At 45.3% G+C, this 9594-nt stretch overlaps 1 long non-coding RNA gene across 2 annotated transcripts; it reads right to left on the bottom strand.

The window, feature by feature from the left end:
• Positions 1 to 1601: 1601 nt before the first annotated feature.
• Positions 1602 to 4539, bottom strand: LOC115775793 (uncharacterized). Of its 2 annotated transcripts, XR_004019386.1 has the most exons (4): positions 4523 to 4539; positions 3613 to 3763; positions 3152 to 3466; positions 1602 to 1658 (listed from the first exon to the last, which is right to left on the bottom strand). It is a non-coding gene; the product is annotated as an uncharacterized LOC115775793 (long non-coding RNA). The 2 variants fall into 2 exon arrangements; XR_004019385.1 differs by having other exon boundaries at positions 3613 to 4533.
• Between the last annotated feature and the right edge of the window lie 5055 nt (positions 4540 to 9594).

Here is a 9594-nt window from a genome sequence, read left to right as displayed (position 1 = left end):
TGGCGTTGTAAATCTGAGTCTGTTCCAAACTTTTTGCCACACTGATCACAGCAGTACACATCATGTCCAGTGTGAATGCGTAGGTGTGTATTTCTGCTGTTTAGGTGACTGAAAGTTTTTCCACAATAGTCACAGCTGTATGCCTTAATTCCAGAGTGGGTAACTTGATGACGCTTTAAGCTGCTACTCTGAGTGAAAGCTCTGCCACACTGATCACAGCTGTACGGCTTCTCTCCACTGTGGATGAGTTGGTGTGTTTTTAAGTGTCCAGCCTGGGTAAAAGACTTTCCACACAAGTCACAGCTGAACGGCTTCTCTCCAGTGTGGATGACTTGATGATTTTTTAATGAACGTTTACTAGTAAAATCCTTCCCACACTGATCACAGGTGTATTTTTTTCCTCCCTTCCTTCTGTGAGGTTTGTCAGCCTCCTGAGAGCGCTGACTTCTCGCTCCATGTTGGTCCTGCAGTGACAGAGATACAAACAGAGGCAGTGAGTGAAATGCAGTTGTGGAACAAACTTCAAACTCCATTAATATTAGAGTTTTTTTGGAGCCTCCACCTACTGGTGAAAGTAGCACATTACATGCAGTCATGTACAAGGTAGAAGAAGAGGAAACATAAATTTATGTAAAATGAATTCAAAGCATTAATTGGACATCCTGGTAATAAAGAATCATAACAGTCCAGCTTCAAAATGCCAAAGGATGGGACAACACTGCAAATGGATGAAAGCCATCCTGGAAACTTCTTTTATCTGTGAGCTAACAGACACATCCTGGTCAAAGATGAATCCAAGATTCCTCACAGGACTACTGCAGGCCACATGAATGCCATAAAAGGACAGCAAACACACACTTTTCAAGTACTGTATGCATATATTTTCTAATAAATAACAAAGCTAATATGAGCTCTCTCTCACTGAGTTTCTGATCACACTGACAGACAAACTCCACAGTGTTGAACTGCAGTTTGTGATGGTAGTTGTTGTTCTGCTCTGCAGCCTCTGTGAGTTTGGTGTAGCAGCACATGAAGCAGCTCTCCACCTTCTGCAGCTTCTGCTTAGAGTGACCCTAAAGCTTGAAGCAGATCTTCAGAGCAGAACAAGGACTACTGCCACCAGCTGCAGTCCAACACAGTGGAGTTGGAGTGTGTTGAACCACGGGATGAGAGACTCTGGGGATCACCACAACAGCAACGTCAATAGCTACTGGTACAGCATTTCCAAACCAGTAAGAACTGGAATCAAACTGGTTGGAAAACAATGAGATCTAATGAGGAGAGAGTGGAAAAGTGCTATGAAAATATGAAATGTGTAATTATAACAGTAATGAAAATGACATTATAGATCAAATACTGCTCAATGAAAATGATGTATTGTATGATAAATTGTGGGTTTGATCTGAATCTTGATTATTAATGTCTTTGTTTCAGTGTCCTGTTAAAATGTGACCTTTTTATTTTGTCTTGTTGTAACTTCAGTGCTAATTGGGACCATAATAAAACAAACCAACAGCAGCTGATGAAGTCACACAGTTTCAATAATAGTGTAACACTGATATTTTTCTCACCTGCTGTGTTGAACTCATTGTTTCCTCTGTAGAGGCTGAAAATGTTCCTCTGCTGCTCCGTCAGACTCTCCTCCTCCTGATAATCAGCTGCAGGAGAACAGATCTGTATTAGAAGCTACCACACTGCACTGTTTGGGGGAATGAGCCCTTTAAGGCTGGATTTGGATTGATACACTTTTGAGGGATACGGCCGGTTCTGGCCGGCTATGTTAGGGTGGGCATCTAGAAACAGTAGGTGGGAAACTTGTTTGAAACAAAGACAGAAGGTCTGAACAGCCGACTAGTAACCCACAGGTTTGTGGTTGGAGTCCCTGTTCGATCTGGACTGCAACGACTGGGAGGTTTTCAGGACCGCTCCAACAGTTTGATGAGTGTACAGATGCTGTGACGTCCTACATCAGCTTCTGTGAGGACAGCTGCGCACCATCACACACTAGGGTGACTTATAGTAATGACGAGCCCTGGTTCACAGCTAAGCTGAGGAGGCTGAGGCTGGAAAAGGAGGAAGTGTTTCAGAGTGGAGACAGAGGCAGTTTCAAAGTTCAGGTTTAGCAAAGCAGTGAGAGGCTAAACAGGTGAACTGAGAGAAACTCCAAAACCAGTTTTCAGTGAACGACTCTGCTTCTGTCTGGAAAGTTCTCAGTGACCCAACCACAAGCCTAAAGCCCCCCCACTGCACCAGCAGTTCACACCTCACCAACAGCCTGAACAGCTTCTCCTGTAGCTTCAACAATGGGACAGACCTGTTACTCCCTCACCCCAGTCCCACCACCTCCACCATTCATACTACAACAGGGACCTGCTCACCACCTCACAAGTCTCTCCACCCCCCATGACGCCTCTCTCCATAGTTGAGAGAGATGTAAATATTCTTTCAGAGACAGAACCCCCACAAAGCAGCTGGACCAGACTCAGTGTCTCCATCATCTACCACACAGTGGATCCCAGTAGAAAGCAAATATAGAAATAAAACAGGAGAACATCTGAATTCACTCTGTGCTAAACATTCATTTGATAGAAGGAACAATTGTAATCATAGTCAGATCTACCTGAGCTTTAATGATGGGGCCTTTTAACTCACACATTCAACACTTTTTACCAGCTTTCCTTCCTGGCTTTGACTGCTGCAGCTGTGTTTGACACTGGAAGACATTTTTAAATTCTTCTTCATTCTTCATGATTATAGTTTATTCTTTTTGGGGGAAATGCAGCTTTAAACCTTCAAATGTTCAAGTGAACCCAACAATACACAAGAAAAATCAATCCGATTGATCACAAGTGGACAAACTTCTGGCTTCTGTAGACAAAATAAAATCCAACATTTAATCCACAACATGATTAAAACTTTCTTCTTGTCCCAAATCACCAAGAGCTGCACATGAAGCACCACAATATGTTTTTATTCTCAGTGATTTCAGATATGAACTCTGTTTACTTTCATCAGTGTTTGTTAACATCTTCCTCTGCATTAGTTTATAGCAGCGAGTCATTCAAATGAGACTTTTTAGGAGTTCACTTCCTCTCATGTGTTCATCCACAGCAGTTTTCTACTAAGCTACTAAAGTTAGCTCGATGCTTACCTTTAGCTGAGCCCACAGACAGAGATTAACGCTGTTCTCAGGTCAGATCCAGGAGATCAGGGTGCGCGGATCGATCCAAGTATCAATAGTATCGATACAAACGTTGGTAGTGATGTTGGATCGATGCTTTAGTTTGTTTCTCCTCTAAGTTCACTTCTTCAGGAAAAAGCAGCTCGCTCTTTGCTCCTCCAACACGCAGCCGCACTTTGCTCCGCCCCCTCCTTCTTGCTCTGCTGTGGTTTGTTGCTTCGCAGTCACGTGACTCCGCTGCGCTCAGAAACCTCGTGGGCTGGAAATTCTCTGCAACAGCAGCAACTTATAAAGACAGAAAAAGAGCAACAAAGAAACAAAGAGGAGGGAAATCATCATCAATTCATATCAATCATCAATAACCTGAGTAAATACAAACTGCACTTTTTCAATCATTTCATGCATTAAGGGAACAAAGTGATCAAACCTACCTGCCCTGTGGGAAAAACTCATTTCCCCTCGTCTTCAATGATCAATGAACTGTGATGAAGCAGATTGTTGGAAAGCTGACTTCAGTCTCACTGCCACACTCAGGCCTGATTACTGCAGAGCTGCTCAATCACGAAGGCCCTTAAACACAAGCTGTGTGACAAAGTCAAGCAGCTCAAAGATGTCAGGAAGCAAAAAAGGAGCTTCCAAGACAAAGAAAGAAGCTGAAAGGAACCAATGCAGACACAAATGAGCCTCTGACAAAGAAACATGCAGACACAACACCACAAGCACCAATACTAAGGAGACAAAACCACATTCAATCAACATGGATCAAAGTGCAAGATCAAAGTTACAGGAGCAGCTGAAGGACAAAAAGCTGTGATCATTAAAGAACTTTGAGCTTTGGACAAATATCACAAATGTTCACAATTATGAGAGCTTCATCCAAACCATCATTTCCCATCAGGAAGCCACAACAGTCTACTATCCATATAACAATGGAACAATAATCACTTTGTTCTGTTTGCTCCAAATGAACTCTGTCCATAAATGAAGAGTGAAAATGAGGATTTGGGACTAAAACTCTTTGAGTGCACTGATCACAGAGCCTGAAAATCATTTCTATACCAGGATCCATAATAATAGCTGTGAATCCTGTAATACTGAGCAGCTTCTCCACAATGGAACAGCAGATCACATCAATCAGATCAATAGTAGGAGTCTTGTTGGGATCTGTTTTCCAGTCCTACTTTAAAAATCTTTACCTTGTTTAAAACTTCCAATCCAGTGAAACACACAGGTCATGCAGATACTCACGTTATAAATGTTTATTCAAGCATTATTTAACAGAGTATATGACATAAAACATGTTTTAATCAGATATATCAGAGAGACTGTAGTAAACCTTACCTCTCTGCCTCTCTGCCTCACCCTGTCTAACTCTCTCACAGTCTGTCCCCTGGTTACATCCCCCATCCTCCACTTCTCCTAAAGAATTTACCCTTTGACCCTTTTTAAAATTCCTGCACTGGTTTCTATGACAACCACACCTAAGGAATGAGCAGCCTACAGACTTTGAAGGAAAAAGTCTGTTCCATTCATGCTATAGAGCACTAATAAGAATATACTGCTGAAAGCAAATAAAACTAACAAATATAAATCATACAAATAATTGCTAACAAATGTAACTAATACACATACTGCTAAATAGTTCATTTCCCCACAGTCTCAATGCAAATCAGTCCCAACTTTTGGACTGTTGAGCACAAATTTCTTAGAGTTTCACTGTGACTGCAGTTTCAGAGACTTGATTGATGGATATGAGATGTATGACAGACATGAACAAAGTGAGGGGGGGCTGCCCTGTATAAGATAAGATAAGATAGTGTTTATTTGTCACATGCACAGTTATACACAGTACAATGCACAGTGAAATGTATTTTGTACCTGCAACCTTATATACACACGCATATAAATAAGAAGAATAAAAAAAAAAAAAAAAAAGGTAATTCACACTATACACTATACTCTATATACTATACACTATACACACTTTTTAAATTATAATATTTACACTGTGCAATAATGGTCCAGTTAGGGCTCAGAGTTGAGCAGACAGATGGCTTGTGGGTAAAAACTCTTCTTCAACCTTTCAGTCTTAGTCCTCAGGCAGCGGTAACGCCGGCCTGATGGGAGCAGGGAGAAGAGAGAGTGTCCGGGGTGGCTGGGCTGTTTTAGGATCTTCATGGCCCTCAGCCTGCACTGCTTGGTGTAAATGTCCTGCAGGTTGGGGAGGGTGGTTCTGATGGTCCGTTCAGCTGAACGAACCACCCTTTTTAGGGCCATGAAGTCCTGCTTGGTGCAGTTTCCCATCCAGGTGGTGATGCTCCCACGCATGATGCTCTCGATGGTGCAGGTGTAAAAGTTCCTGAGCACCTTGAGTGGGAGCTTGAAGTCTCTCAGCCGCCTGAGGAGGTAGAGACGCTGTCTGGCCTTCTTCACAGTGATGTTTATGTGATGAGTCCAGGACAGGTCCTGTGAGATGGTCACTCCCAGGTATTTGAAGGTGTCCACTCTTTCCACCTCAGCACCACTGATGACAAGTGGATGGTAGTCCCTCTGCTGCTTCCTGCTGAAGTCCACGATCAGTTCCTTTGTTTTGCTGACGTTGAGCAGGAGGTGGTTCTCCTGGCACCAGTTCTCCAGGCGGGAGACCTCTCTCCTGTAGGCTGTCTCCTCATTGTGAGAGATTAGTCCCACAACAGCAGTGTCGTCAGCAAACTTGATGATGACGTTGGACTCTGACGTGGCCTCGCAGTCATGGGTGTACAGTGAGTACAGCAGAGGGCTGAGCACACAGCCTTGGGGGGATCCAGTGTTGAGGGTGAGGGAGGATGAGGTGAGGTGACCCACTCGTACCACCTGTGGTCTGCTGGTCAGGAAGCTGTGAACCCACCTGCACAGGGATGGGCCCAGGCCCAGGTCCAGCAGCTTAGAGACCAGCCTGGAGGGAACTATGGTGTTGAATGCTGAGCTGTAATCTACAAACAGCACTCTCACATAGTTCCCCTTACCAGTGTCTATGTGTGAAAGGGTCTTGTGGAGGAGGAAGGATATGGCGTCATCTGTGGATCTGTCTGGCCGGTATGCAAACTGTAGTGGGTCGAGGGTGGTGGGCAGTGAGGAGGTGATGAATGTCTTGATGAGTCTCTCAAAACACTTCATCACCACAGAGGTGAGTGCTATGGGCCTGAAGTCATTGGGGCTGCTGGGGTGTGGTTTCTTTGGGACAGGGACTATGATGGACTTTTTAAAGCAGGTGGGAATCACACACAGTTTCAGTGAGAGGTTGAATATCAGCGTAAACACAGGTGCCAGCTGGTCAGCGCAGGTCTTAAGGACACGTCCACTAATACCGTCTGGTCCAGCCGCTTTCCTGGTGTTTACACGTCTAAACGCCCTCCTCACGTCGCGCTCCGTCACAGTGAGTGTCTCCGCCCCTCCGGCCGGGAGCGCAGCGGGCTGTCGGCTTCCCGACTCAAAGCGCGCAAAGAAGATGTTGAGTTCATCAGCCAGAGAAGCGTCGGCACTCACCGGGTGTGTGTGTGGTGCTTTGTAGTCCGTGATGGTGCGTAGTCCCTGCCACAGTCCCCTGGGGTCAGACTGTTGTAGTTGCTGTTCCAGTCTGCGGCCGTAGCGATGTTTAGCCTCTTTCACCGCTCTGCGGACGTTGTATGATGCAACCTTGTAGTCCTCCATGTTCCCAGAGGCGAGGCCGGAGTTGTAGGCAACGGTGCGGGACCTCAGGGCGTCGTGGACAGATTTATCCACCCACGGCTTCTGGTTGGGAAAAGTCCTGATGGTCCTCCTAAGTGAAGTGTCTTCAACAACTTTCCCAATAAATCCCACAACAGTTTCCGTAAACTCCTCGATGTCTCCGCCCGCGCTGCTGCGAAACATGTCCCAGTCGGTTGAATCCAACGCACCCTGCAGAGCGGCCTCTGTTTGATCAGACCACCGTGTCACTTCTCTCACAGCAGGGGGTTCCTGCCTGAGCCGTTGTTTGTATTTCGGCATGAGAAAGACAGAGGTGTGGTCAGACTTCCCAAAAGGCGGAAGAGGCTTTGCTTTGTAGCCATCTTTGAATGGAGAATAGCAGTGGTCTAGGGTCCTCTCTCCTCTGGTGGGGCAGTCGATGTGTTGAATCAATTCCGGTATCAGCTTTTTCAAGTTTGCACTGTTAAAGTCCCCGGCTACGATGAGAGCCGCATCACGCAGGTTAGCCTGATAGGTGGAAATCGCCTCATGTAGCTCGGATAGTGCAGTGTTTGTGTCCGCCTGAGGTGGAATATAGACGGCGCTGAAGATGACCGAAGTAAACTCGCGGGGCAGGTAGTGGGGACGGCATTTCAGGGTTAGGAGCTCCAGGTTAGGTGAACAAGATTGTTTCAGAAGGACAACATTCCTACTGTCACACCAGTTGTTATTAATCATTAGGCACACACCTCCTCCTCTTGATTTTCCAGACTCACTCGTTCTGTCCGTGCGATGAACACTGAAGAACTCCGACGGCTGTACGGCGTGGTCCGGTATGAGGGGAGTCAGCCATGTCTCCGTGAGACAGATGATGTTGCAGTCCCTTATGTCCCTCTGAAACTGTATCCTGGCCCTGAGTTCGTCCAGCTTGTTATCCAGTGACTGGACATTAGCCAACAGGATGCTCGGCAGTGGCGTTTGGTGCGCTCTGCGACTCAGCCTCTCTCTTACGCCGGCTCTTTTCCCTCGGGGCCCTGTCCGTGACCTGGGTGCTCCGCGCCGTCATTTGTTTGAGCTGGCCCACTGGCGCAGGATCTCCTGGGTCAGAAGAAAAAGGTGTCAGAATACAGCCAGAGTGCTGTATTCTGATATTAAAAAGAGTCTGTCTGTCATACGTGATATGACACAGAGCAGGCGGAATTATAAAGTCCAAAATTAGAGCTAAACCTAATATATACAAACAAAGCGTAGGAGCAGGTACGACGGCTGCTGACCTCACCAGCGCCATCTTGGTTCAAGATCTTGATAACAATGACAAAAGCAGGACGCTCAGTGAAATGTCAGGAGAATCTAATGGACTGCAGAACTACTGAAATGGAAGAAGTCAAAGAAACAGCTGTATTTACAGGAACCCTGCAGCATGGATACAAATGTTTCCAGAGGAAATGCTCAACATGGACAATTTTGTTCAGAAGAAGTAAATGAATTTGATCTGATCTGATCTGAAGACAGATTTATGAAATGACTGACTTCATCCACACAGTGTGCAGCATCAGTCTCTGTCCCTCAGTGGAAACACATGGAAAGGACTAAATAATGTTGTCAATAAAGAATTATTGGAATATCCAGATAAGGATCAGGTCCAAACACAATGATCAGTGAGAGAAAACAAAGTTTCAGTGATGTTTTTCTTGATGGCGGTCCTGGCTCGGCCAGAGAAATTGTAAAAACTGGACATTTTCCTGTGAGTCCAAATCCAAAGTGTAGCAAACTCAGTGTTTGTGAGGGGAATAAGGGAACAAGGGCAATACGTCACCTGACTGTGATGGCACTGGGATGGATTTAGTCCCAGACATCATTGACTGTATGATGAAAGCATTTAGCAGCATTTGGAATCTGTCATTAATGATGGTTTATTGTATGAAAAGCTGAAAATGCTGCTCACAAACTACAGCCCATCTCTGCTCCCACAGCTCTCTGACAGACTGCAAACAAGATCTGACAGCAGATTGTTGGACTGAGTCCAGCAGCATGGAGATCAGATCCATACTGATATGATAATATTGGAGTTCTGTTTCCAAGTGTTGCTATAAGCCTCTGATTGAATGGAGCAGAATACTCTGTGTTATGTTGTTAGGCCAACATGAAATCAGGTCCATTTAAAGGCTCCAATCAGACTGCAGTCTGTAAGAGCATTTAAAGCAGCAACAGTTTCCTGAGTCGTCTCACCTTTGTCATTGTTGCTGATCCAACTGAAGGCAGAAACAAGAAGGCAGCTGGTGGTTTTCCATCAGAGGACAGGAGACATGAAGGTGCAGGATGAGGAGAGAAAAAGCAGCAGAAAGATGGAGCAGAGCTCATTGTGGATGAAGTCAGAGGCACACAGAAGCCCATTTTTAGTCCCTTTGAATCCCTCCTGTGCTGTGATGTCACAGTGATGTCACTGGGTTGTTCTAAAAGCTCCTGAAATGCCTCCAGTTGGTTCAAAATGCTGCAGTGAAGCAATGACAGGATCTAGAAAGAGAGATCAGATTTATCCTGTATGGGTTTCTCCCCTTAAATCCACAATTGGAATTCAAACCCTTCTCCTCACATCTGCCTGCGTCACGTCGCTCGTGTCATTGTGATCAGAACGATCCTCAGCAGCTTCATGAAGATGTTCATCTCCACTGTAGTTCAGCTGGAGTCAAAAAGCTCGTCTGAATCCAAAGAACAAACTCAATTCA

Source organism: Archocentrus centrarchus, unplaced genomic scaffold, assembly GCF_007364275.1.
Source record: "Archocentrus centrarchus isolate MPI-CPG fArcCen1 unplaced genomic scaffold, fArcCen1 scaffold_24_ctg1, whole genome shotgun sequence".
NCBI lineage: Eukaryota > Metazoa > Chordata > Actinopteri > Cichliformes > Cichlidae > Archocentrus > Archocentrus centrarchus.
The sequence above is the reverse complement of the archived record's forward strand: the minus strand, read 5'-3'. Positions and strand labels throughout refer to the sequence as shown.